The sequence below is a fragment of the Amblyomma americanum genome, chromosome 4 (genome assembly GCF_052857255.1).
Source record: "Amblyomma americanum isolate KBUSLIRL-KWMA chromosome 4, ASM5285725v1, whole genome shotgun sequence".
Classification (NCBI taxonomy): Eukaryota; Metazoa; Arthropoda; class Arachnida; order Ixodida; family Ixodidae; genus Amblyomma; species Amblyomma americanum.
The window spans coordinates 60,081,277-60,093,496 of record NC_135500.1 but is presented as its reverse complement, the minus strand read 5'-3'; positions in this window follow the sequence as shown (position 1 = coordinate 60,093,496).

Below are 12,220 nucleotides of genomic sequence, written 5' to 3'. Positions count from 1 at the left end.
CGCAGTTATGAGCGAAAAAGTTTACACCTTTCTCTCATCTACTCATCGACGACTTGTAAAATCGATGTACGTGAATCTCCCTAGTTTTATTCTAAAACGATATAAATCGTTGTTTTGAGCTGGAATACAAGTTCTCGCGCAGCTCTGAGAGAAAAAGTTTACACCTTTATCTCGTCTACTCATCGACAACTTGTAAAATCGATGTTCGTGAATCTCGCTAGTTTCGATCTAAAACGATGTATCCCGTTGTTTTGAGCTGGAATACAAGTTTTCGCGCGGTTCTGAGAGAAAAAGTTTACACCTTTCTCTCGTCTACTCTTCGACGATTTGTAAAATCGATGTTCGTAAATCTCGCTAGTTTCGATCTAAAACGATGTATCCCGTTGTTTCTAGCTGGAATACAAGTTTTCGCGCAGTTCTGAGAGAAAAAGTTTACACCTTTCTCTCATCTACTCATCGACGACTTGTAAAATCGATGTACGTGAATCTCCCTAGTTTTAATCTAAAACGATGTAAATCATTGTTTTGAGCTGGAATACAAGTTCTCGCGCAGCTCTGAGAGAAAAAGTTTACACCTTTATCTCGTCTACTCATCGACAACTTGTAAAATCGATGTTCGTGAATCTCGCTAGTTTCGATCTAAAACGATGTATCCCGTTGTTTTGAGCTGGAATACAAGTTTTCGCGCGGTTCTGAGAGAAAAAGTTTACACCTTTCTCTCGTCTACTCTTCGACGATTTGTAAAATCGATGTACGTGAATCTTGCTAGTTTCGATCTATAACGATGTATGCCGTTGTTTGGAGCCAGAATACAAGTTTTCGCGCAGTTCTGAAAGAAAACTTTACACCTTTCTCTCGTCTACTCATCGACGACTTGTATAATCGATGTTCGTGAATCTCGCTAGTTTCGATCTAAAACGATGTATCCCGTTGTTTTGAGCTGGAATACAAGTTTTCGCGCAGTTATGAGCGAAAAAGTTTACACCTTTCTCTTGTCTACTCATCGACAACTTGTAAAATCGATATTCGTGAATCTCGCTAGTTTCGATCTAAAACGATGTATCCCGTTGTTTTGAGCTGGAATACAAGTTCTCGCGCAGCTCTGAGAGAAAAAGTTTACACCTTTATCTCGTCTACTCATCGACAACTTGTAAAATCGATGTTCGTGAATCTCGCTAGTTTCGATCTAAAACGATGTATACCGTGTTTTTGAGCTGGAATACAAGTTTTCGCGCAGTTATGAGCGAAAAAGTTTACACCTTTCTCTCGTCTACTCATCGACGACTTGTAAAATCGATGTACGTGAATCTCCCTAGTTTTAATCTAAAACGATGTAAATCGTTGTTTTGAGCTGGAATACAAGTTCTCGCGCAGCTCTGAGAGAAAAAGTTTACACCTTTATCTCGTCTACTCATCGACAACTTGTAAAATCGATGTTCGTGAATCTCGCTAGTTTCGATCTAAAACGATGTATTCCTTGTTTTGAGCTGGAATACAAGTTTTCGCGCGGTTCTGAGAGAAAAAGTTTACACCTTTCTCTCGTCTACTCTTCGACGATTTGTAAAATCGATGTACGTGAATCTTGCTAGTTTCGATCTATAACGATGTATGCCGTTGTTTTGAGCTGGAATACAAGTTTTCGCGCGGTTCTGAGAGAAAAAGTTTACACCTTTCTCTCGTCTACTCTTCGACGATTTGTAAAATCGATGTACGTGAATCTTGCTAGTTTCGATCTATAACGATGTATGCCGTTGTTTTGAGCCGGAATACAAGTTTTCGCGCAGTTCTGAAAGAAAACTTTACACCTTTCTCTCGTCTACTCATCGACGACTTGTATAATCGATGTTCGTAAACCTCGCCAGTTTCGATCTAAAACGATGTATCCCGTTGTTTTGAGCCGGAATACAAGTTTTCGCGCAGTTCTGAGAGAAAAAGTTTACACCTTTCTCTCGTTTACTCATCCGCGACTTGTAAAACCGATGTTCGTGAATCTCCCTAGTTTTGATCTAAAACGATGTATCGCGTTGTTTTGAGCTGGAATACAAGTTCTCGCGCCGTTCTGAGAGAAAAAGTTTACACCTTTCTCTCGTGTACTCTTCGACGACTTGTAAAATCGAAGTGCATGAATCTCGCTAGTTTCGTTCTAAATCGATGTATCCCGTTGTTTTGAGCCGGAGTACAAGTTTTCGCGCAGTCTACTCTTCGACGACTTGTAAAATCAAAGTGCGTAAACCTCGCTAGTTTCGATCTAAAACGATGTATCCCGTTGTTTTGAGCCGGAATACAAGTTTTCGAGCAGTTCTGAGAGAAAAAGTTTACACCTTTCTCTCGTCTACTCATCCACGACTTGTAAAATCGATGTTCGTAAATCTCGCTAGTTTCGATCTAAAACGATGTATCCCGTTGTTTCGAGCTGGAATACAAGTTTTCGCGCAGTTCTGAGAGAAAAAGTTTACACCTTTCTCTCATCTACTCATCGACGACTTGTAAAATCGATGTTCGTGAATCTCCCTAGTTTTAATCTAAAACGATGTAAATCGTTGTTTTGAGCTGGAATACAAGTTCTCGCGCAGCTCTGAGAGAAAAAGTTTACACCTTTATCTCGTCTACTCATCGACAACTTGTAAAATCGAAGTGCATGAATCTCGCTAGTTTCGTTTTTAATCGATGTATCCCGTTGTTTTGAGCCGGAGTACAAGTTTTCGCGCAGTCTACTCTTCGACGACTTGTAAAATCAAAGTGCGTAAACCTCGCTAGTTTCGATCTAAATCGATGTATCCCGTTGTTTTGAGCCGGAATACAAGTTTTCGCGCAGTTCTGAGAGAAAAAGTTTACACCTTTCTCTCGTCTACTCATCCACGACTTGTAAAATCGATGTTCGTAAATCTCGCTAGTTTCGATCTAAAACGATGTATCCCGTTGTTTCGAGCTGGAATACAAGTTTTCGCGCAGTTCTGAGAGAAAAAGTTTACACCTTTCTCTCATCTACTCATCGACGACTTGTAAAATCGATGTTCGTGAATCTCCCTAGTTTTAATCTAAAACGATGTAAATCGTTGTTTTGAGCTGGAATACAAGTTCTCGCGCAGCTCTGAGAGAAAAAGTTTACACCTTTATCTCGTCTACTCATCGACAACTTGTAAAATCGATGTTCGTGAATCTCGCTAGTTTCGATCTAAAACGATGTATCCCGTTGTTTTGAGCTGGAATACAAGTTTTCGCGCGGTTCTGAGAGAAAAAGTTTACACCTTTCTCTCGTCTACTCTTCGACGATTTGTAAAATCGATGTACGTGAATCTTGCTAGTTTCGATCTATAACGATGTATGCCGTTGTTTGGAGCCGGAATACAAGTTTTCGCGCAGTTCTGAAAGAAAACTTTACACCTTTCTCTCGTCTACTCATCGACGACTTGTATAATCGATGTTCGTGAATCTCGCTAGTTTCGATCTAAAACGATGTATCCCGTTGTTTTGAGGTGGAATACAAGTTTTCGCGCAGTTATGAGCGAAAAAGTTTACACCTTTCTCTTGTCTACTCATCGACAACTTGTAAAATCGATATTCGTGAATCTCGCTAGTTTCGATCTAAAACGATGTATCCCGTTGTTTTGAGCTGGAATACAAGTTTTCGCGCAGTTATGAGCGAAAAAGTTTACACCTTTCTCCCGTTTACTCATCGACGACTTGTATAATCGATGTTCGTGAATCTCGCTAGTTTCGATCTAAAACGATGTATACCGTGTTTTTGAGCTGGAATACAAGTTTTCGCGCAGTTATGAGCGAAAAAGTTTACACCTTTCTCTCGTCTACTCATCGACGACTTGTATAATCGATGTTCATGAATCTCCCTAGTTTTGATCTAAAACGATGTATCCCGTTGTTTTGAGCTGGAATACAAGTTCTCGCGCAGTTCTGAGAGAAAAAGTTTACACCTTTCTCTCGTCTACTCTTCGACGACTTGTAAAATCGATGTTCGTGAATCTCCCTAGTTTTAATCTAAAACGATGTAAATCGTTGTTTTGAGCTGGAATACAAGTTCTCGCGCAGCTCTGAGAGAAAAAGTTTACACCTTTATCTCGTCTACTCATCGACAACTTGTAAAATCGATGTTCGTGAATCTCGCTAGTTTCGATCTAAAACGATCTATCCCGTTGTTTTGAGCTGGAATACAAGTTTTCGCGCGGTTCTGAGAGAAAAAGTTTACACCTTTCTCTCGTGTACTCTTCGACGACTTGTAAAATCGAAGTGCATGAATCTCGCTAGTTTCGTTCTAAATCGATGTATCCCGTTGTTTTGAGCCGGAGTACAAGTTTTCGCGCAGTCTACTCTTCGACGACTTGTAAAATCAAAGTGCGTAAACCTCGCTAGTTTCGATCTAAAACGATGTATCCCGTTGTTTTGAGCCGGAATACAAGTTTTCGCGCAGTTCTGAGAGAAAAAGTTTACACCTTTCTCTCGTCTACTCATCCACGACTTGTAAAATCGATGTTCGTAAATCTCGCTAGTTTCGATCTAAAACGATGTATCCCGTTGTTTCGAGCTGGAATACAAGTTTTCGCGCAGTTCTGAGAGAAAAAGTTTACACCTTTCTCTCATCTACTCATCGACGACTTGTAAAATCGATGTTCGTGAATCTCCCTAGTTTTAATCTAAAACGATGTAAATCGTTGTTTTGAGCTGGAATACAAGTTCTCGCGCAGCTCTGAGAGAAAAAGTTTACACCTTTATCTCGTCTACTCATCGACAACTTGTAAAATCGAAGTGCATGAATCTCGCGAGTTTCGTTCTAAATCGATGTATCCCGTTGTTTTGAGCCGGAGTACAAGTTTTCGCGCAGTCTACTCTTCAACGACTTGTAAAATCAAAGTGCGTAAACCTCGCTAGTTTCGATCTAAATCGATGTATCCCGTTGTTTTGAGCCGGAATACAAGTTTTCGCGCAGTTCTGAGAGAAAAAGTTTACACCTTTCTCTCGTCTACTCATCCACGACTTGTAAAATCGATGTTCGTAAATCTCGCTAGTTTCGATCTAAAACGATGTATCCCGTTGTTTCGAGCTGGAATACAAGTTTTCGCGCAGTTCTGAGAGAAAAAGTTTACACCTTTCTCTCATCTACTCATCGACGACTTGTAAAATCGATGTTCGTGAATCTCCCTAGTTTTAATCTAAAACGATGTAAATCGTTGTTTTGAGCTGGAATACAAGTTCTCGCGCAGCTCTGAGAGAAAAAGTTTACACCTTTATCTCGTCTACTCATCGACAACTTGTAAAATCGATGTTCGTGAATCTCGCTAGTTTCGATCTAAAACGATGTATCCCGTTGTTTTGAGCTGGAATACAAGTTTTCGCGCGGTTCTGAGAGAAAAAGTTTACACCTTTCTCTCGTCTACTCTTCGACGATTTGTAAAATCGATGTACGTGAATCTTGCTAGTTTCGATCTATAACGATGTATGCCGTTGTTTGGAGCCGGAATACAAGTTTTCGCGCAGTTCTGAATGAAAACTTTACACCTTTCTCTCGTCTACTCATCGACGACTTGTATAATCGATGTTCGTGAATCTCGCTAGTTTCGATCTAAAACGATGTATCCCGTTGTTTTGAGGTGGAATACAAGTTTTCGCGCAGTTATGAGCGAAAAAGTTTACATCTTTCTCTTGTCTACTCATCGACAACTTGTAAAATCGATATTCGTGAATCTCGCTAGTTTCGATCTAAAACGATGTATCCCGTTGTTTTGAGCTGGAATACAAGTTTTCGCGCAGTTATGAGCGAAAAAGTTTACACCTTTCTCCCGTTTACTCATCGACGACTTGTATAATCGATGTTGGTGAATCTCGCTAGTTTCGATCTAAAACGATGTATACCGTGTTTTTGAGCTGGAATACAAGTTTTCGCGCAGTTATGAGCGAAAAAGTTTACACCTTTCTCTCGTCTACTCATCGACGACTTGTATAATCGATGTTCATGAATCTCCCTAGTTTTGATCTAAAACGATGTATCCCGTTGTTTTGAGCTGGAATACAAGTTCTCGCGCAGTTCTGAGAGAAAAAGTTTACACCTTTCTCTCGTCTACTCTTCGACGACTTGTAAAATCGATGTTCGTGAATCTCCCTAGTTTTAATCTAAAACGATGTAAATCGTTGTTTTGAGCTGGAATACAAGTTCTCGCGCAGCTCTGAGAGAAAAAGTTTACACCTTTATCTCGTCTACTCATCGACAACTTGTAAAATCGATGTTCGTGAATCTCGCTAGTTTCGATCTAAAACGATCTATCCCGTTGTTTTGAGCTGGAATACAAGTTTTCGCGCGGTTCTGAGAGAAAAAGTTTACACCTTTCTCTCGTCTACTCTTCGACGATTTGTAAAATCGATGTACGTGAATCTTGCTAGTTTCGATCTATAACGATGTATGCCGTTGTTTTGAGCCGGAATACAAGTTTTCGCGCAGTTCTGAAAGAAAACTTTACACCTTTCTCTCGTCTACTCATCGACGACTTGTATAATCGATGTTCGTAAACCTCGCCAGTTTCGATCTAAAACGATGTATCCCGTTGTTTTGAGCCGGAATACAAGTTTTCGCGCAGTTCTGAGAGAAAAAGTTTACACCTTTCTCTCGTTTACTCATCCGCGACTTGTAAAACCGATGTTCGTGAATCTCCCTAGTTTTGATCTAAAACGATGTATCGCGTTGTTTTGAGCTGGAATACAAGTTCTCGCGCCGTTCTGAGAGAAAAAGTTTACACCTTTCTCTCGTGTACTCTTCGACGACTTGTAAAATCGAAGTGCATGAATCTCGCTAGTTTCGTTCTAAATCGATGTATCCCGTTGTTTTGAGCCGGAGTACAAGTTTTCGCGCAGTCTACTCTTCGACGACTTGTAAAATCAAAGTGCGTAAACCTCGCTAGTTTCGATCTAAAACGATGTATCCCGTTGTTTTGAGCCGGAATACAAGTTCTCGCGCAGTTCTGAGAGAAAAAGTTTACACCTTTCTCTCGTCTACTCATCCACGACTTGTAAAATCGATGTTCGTAAATCTCGCTAGTTTCGATCTAAAACGATGTATCCCGTTGTTTCGAGCTGGAATACAAGTTTTCGCGCAGTTCTGAGAGAAAAAGTTTACACCTTTCTCTCATCTACTCATCGACGACTTGTAAAATCGATGTTCGTGAATCTCCCTAGTTTTAATCTAAAACGATGTAAATCGTTGTTTTGAGCTGGAATACAAGTTCTCGCGCAGCTCTGAGAGAAAAAGTTTACACCTTTATCTCGTCTACTCATCGACAACTTGTAAAATCGATGTTCGTGAATCTCGCTAGTTTCGATCTAAAACGATGTATCCCGTTGTTTTGAGCTGGAATACAAGTTTTCGCGCGGTTCTGAGAGAAAAAAGTTTACACCTTTCTCTCGTCTACTCTTCGACGATTTGTAAAATCGATGTACGTGAATCTTGCTAGTTTCGATCTATAACGATGTATGCCGTTGTTTGGAGCCGGAATACAAGTTTTCGCGCAGTTCTGAAAGAAAACTTTACACCTTTCTCTCGTCTACTCATCGACGACTTGTATAATCGATGTTCGTGAATATCGCTAGTTTCGATCTAAAACGATGTATCCCGTTGTTTTGAGCTGGAATACAAGTTTTCGCGCAGTTATGAGCGAAAAAGTTTACACCTTTCTCCCGTCTACTCATCGACGACTTGTATAATCGATGTTCGTGAATCTCGCTAGTTTCGATCTAAAACGATGTATACCGTGTTTTTGAGCTGGAATACAAGTTTTCGCGCAGTTATGAGCGAAAAAGTTTACACCTTTCTCTCGTCTACTCATCGACGACTTGTATAATCGATGTTCATGAATCTCCCTAGTTTTGATCTAAAACGATGTATCCCTTTGTTTTGAGCTGGAATACAAGTTCTCGCGCAGTTCTGAGAGAAAAAGTTTACACCTTTCTCTCGTCTACTCTTCGACGACTTGTAAAGTCGATGTTCGTGAATCTCCCTAGTTTTAATCTAAAACGATGTAAATCGTTGTTTTGAGCTGGAATACAAGTTCTCGCGCAGCTCTGAGAGAAAAAGTTTACACCTTTATCTCGTCTACTCATCGACAACTTGTAAAATCGATGTTCGTGAATCTCGCTAGTTTTGATCTAAAACGATCTATCCCGTTGTTTTGAGCTGGAATACAAGTTTTCGCGCGGTTCTGAGAGAAAAAGTTTACACCTTTCTCTCGTCTACTCTTCGACGATTTGTAAAATCGATGTACGTGAATCTTGCTAGTTTCGATCTATAACGATGTATGCCGTTGTTTTGAGCCGGAATACAAGTTTTCGCGCAGTTCTGAAAGAAAACTTTACACCTTTCTCTCGTCTACTCATCGACGACTTGTATAATCGATGTTCGTGAATCTCGCTAGTTTCGATCTAAAACGATGTATCCCGTTGTTTTGAGCTGGAATACAAGTTTTCGCGCAGTTATGAGCGAAAAAGTTTACACCTTTCTCTTGTCTACTCATCGACAACTTGTAAAATCGATATTCGTGAATCTCGCTAGTTTCGATCTAAAACGATGTATCCCGTTGTTTTGAGCTGGAATACAAGTTTTCGCGCAGTTATGAGCGAAAAAGTTTACACCTTTCTCCCGTCTACTCATCGACGACTTGTATAATCGATGTTCATGAATCTCCCTAGTTTTGATCTAAAACGATGTATCCCTTTGTTTTGAGCTGGAATACAAGTTCTCGCGCAGTTCTGAGAGAAAAAGTTTACACCTTTCTCTCGTCTACTCTTCGACGACTTGTAAAGTCGATGTTCGTGAATCTCCCTAGTTTTAATCTAAAACGATGTAAATCGTTGTTTTGAGCTGGAATACAAGTTCTCGCGCAGCTCTGAGAGAAAAAGTTTACACCTTTATCTCGTCTACTCATCGACAACTTGTAAAATCGATGTTCGTGAATCTCGCTAGTTTTGATCTAAAACGATCTATCCCGTTGTTTTGAGCTGGAATACAAGTTTTCGCGCGGTTCTGAGAGAAAAAGTTTACACCTTTCTCTCGTCTACTCTTCGACGATTTGTAAAATCGATGTACGTGAATCTTGCTAGTTTCGATCTATAACGATGTATGCCGTTGTTTTGAGCCGGAATACAAGTTTTCGCGCAGTTCTGAAAGAAAACTTTACACCTTTCTCTCGTCTACTCATCGACGACTTGTATAATCGATGTTCGTGAATCTCGCTAGTTTCGATCTAAAACGATGTATCCCGTTGTTTTGAGCTGGAATACAAGTTTTCGCGCAGTTATGAGCGAAAAAGTTTACACCTTTCTCTTGTCTACTCATCGACAACTTGTAAAATCGATATTCGTGAATCTCGCTAGTTTCGATCTAAAACGATGTATCCCGTTGTTTTGAGCTGGAATACAAGTTTTCGCGCAGTTATGAGCGAAAAAGTTTACACCTTTCTCCCGTCTACTCATCGACGACTTGTATAATCGATGTTCGTGAATCTCGCTAGTTTCGATCTAAAACGATGTATACCGTGTTTTTGAGCTGGAATACAAGTTTTCGCGCAGTTATGAGCGGAAACGTTTACACCTTTCTCTCGTCTACTCATCGACGACTTGTATAATCGATGTTCATGAATCACCCTAGTTTTGATCTAAAACGATGTATCCCGTTGTTTTGAGCTGGAATACAAGTTCTCGCGCAGTTCTGAGAGAAAAAGTTTGCACCTTTCTCTCGTCTACTCTTCGACGACTTGTAAAATCGAAGTGCATGAATCTCGCTAGTTTCGTTCTAAAACGATGTATCCCGTTGTTTTGAGCTGGAATACAAGTTTTCGCGCATTTCTGAAAGAAAAAGTTTACACCTTTCTCTCGTCAACTCATCGACGACTTGTATAATCGATGTTCGTGAATCTCGCTAGTTTCGATCTAAAACGATGTATACCGTGTTTTTGAGCTGGAATACAAGTTTTCGCGCAGTTATGAGCGGAAAAGTTTACACCTTTCTCTCGTCTACTCATCGACGACTTGTATAATTGATGTTCATGAATCTCCCTAGTTTTGATCTAAAACGATGTATCCCGTTGTTTTGAGCTGGAATACAAGTTCTCGCTCAGTTCTGAGAGAAAAAGTTTACACCTTTCTCTCGTCTACTCTTCGACGACTTGTAAAATCGAAGTGCATGAATCTCGCTAGTTTCGTTCTAAAACGATGTATCCCGTTGTTTTGAGCTGGAATACAAGTTTTCGCGCATTTCTGAAAGAAAAAGTTTACACCTTTCTCTAGTCTACTCATCGACGACTTGTAAAATCGATGTTCGTGAATCTCCCTAGTTTTGATCTAAAACGATGTATCGCGTTGTTTTGAGCTGGAATACAAGTTCTCGCGCAGTTCTGAGAGAAAAAATTTACACCTTTCTCTCGTCTACTCTTCGACGACTTGTAAAATCGATGTTCGTGAATCTTGCTAGTTTCGATCTATAACGATGTATGCCGTTGTTTTGAGCCGGAATACAAGTTTTCGCGCAGTTCTGAAAGAAAACGTTTACACCTTTCTCTCGTCTACTCATCGACGGCTTGTATAATCGATGTTCGTGAATCTCCCTAGTTTTAATCTAAAACGATGTATCTCGTTGTTTTGAGCTGGAATACAAGTTCTCGCGCAGCTCTGAGAGAAAAAGTTTACACCTTTATCTCGTCTACTCATCGACAACTTGTAAAATCGATGTTCGTGAATCCCGCTAGTTTCGATCTAAAACGATGTATCCCGTTGTTTTGAGCTGGAATACAAGTTTTCGCGCAGTTCTGAGAGAAAAAGTTTACACATTTCTCTCGTCTACTCATCGACGATTTGTAAAATCGATGTTCGTGAATCTCGCTAGTTTCGGTCTAAAACGATGTATCCCGTTGTTTTGAGCTGGAATACAAGTTTTCGCGCAGTTATGAGCGAAAAAGTTTACACCTTTCTCTTGTCTACTCATCGACGACATGTAAAATCGATGTTCTTGAATCTCCCTAGCTTTGATCCAAAACGATGTATCCTGTTGTTTTGAGCTGGATTACAAGTTCTCGCGCAGTTCTGAGAGAAAACGTTTGCACAATTCTCTCGTCTACTCTTCGACGACTTGTAAAATCGAAGTGCACGAATCTCGCTGGTTTCGTTCTAAAACGATGTATCCCGTTGTTTTCAGCCGGAGTACAAGTTTTCGCGCAGTCTACTCTTCGATGACTTGTAAAATAAAGTGCGTAAACCTCGCTAGTTTCGATCTAAAACGATGTATCCCGTGGTTTGGGCCGGAATACAAGTTTTCGCGCAGTTCTGAGAGAAAAAGTTTACACCTTTCGTCTACTCTTCGACGACTTGTAAACTCGAAGTGCATAAATCTCGCTAGTTTCGTTCTAAAACGATGTATCCCGTTGTTTTGAGCCGGAGTACAAGTTTTCGCGCAGTGTACTCTTCGACGACTTGTAAAATCAAAGTGCGTAAACCTCGCCAGTTTTCATCTAAAACGATGTATTCCGTTGTTTTGAGCCGGAATACAAGTTTTCGCGCAGTTCTGAGAGAAAAAGTTTATAACCTTTCTCTCGTTTACTCATCCGCGACTTGTAAAATCGATGTTCGTAAATCTCGCTAGTTTCGATCTAAAACGATGTATCCCGTTGTTTCGAGCTGGAATACAAGTTTTCGCGCAGTTCTGAGAGAAAAAGTTTACACCTTTCTCTCGTCTACTCATCGACGACTTGTAAAATCGATGTTCGTGAATCTCCCTAGTTTCGATCTAAAACGATGTATCCCGTTGTTTTGAGCTGGAATACAAGTTTTCGCGCAGTTATTAGCGAAAAAGTTTACACCTTTCTCTTGTCTACTCATCGACAACTTGTAAAATCGATATTCGTGAATCTCGCTAGTTTCGATCTAAAACGATGTATCCCGTTGTTTTGAGCTGGAATATGAGTTTTCGCGCAGTTATGAGCGAAAAAGTTTACACCTTTCTCCCGTCTACTCATCGACGACTTGTATAATTGATGTTCGTGAATCTCGCTAGTTTCGATTTAAAACGATGCATACCGTGTTTTTGAGCTGGAATACAAGTTTTCGCGCAGTTATGAGCGGAAAAGTTTACACCTTTCTCTCGTCTACTCATCGACGACTTGTATAATCGATGTTCATGAATCTCCCTAGTTTCGATCTAAAACGATGTATCCCGTTGTTTTGAGCCGGAATA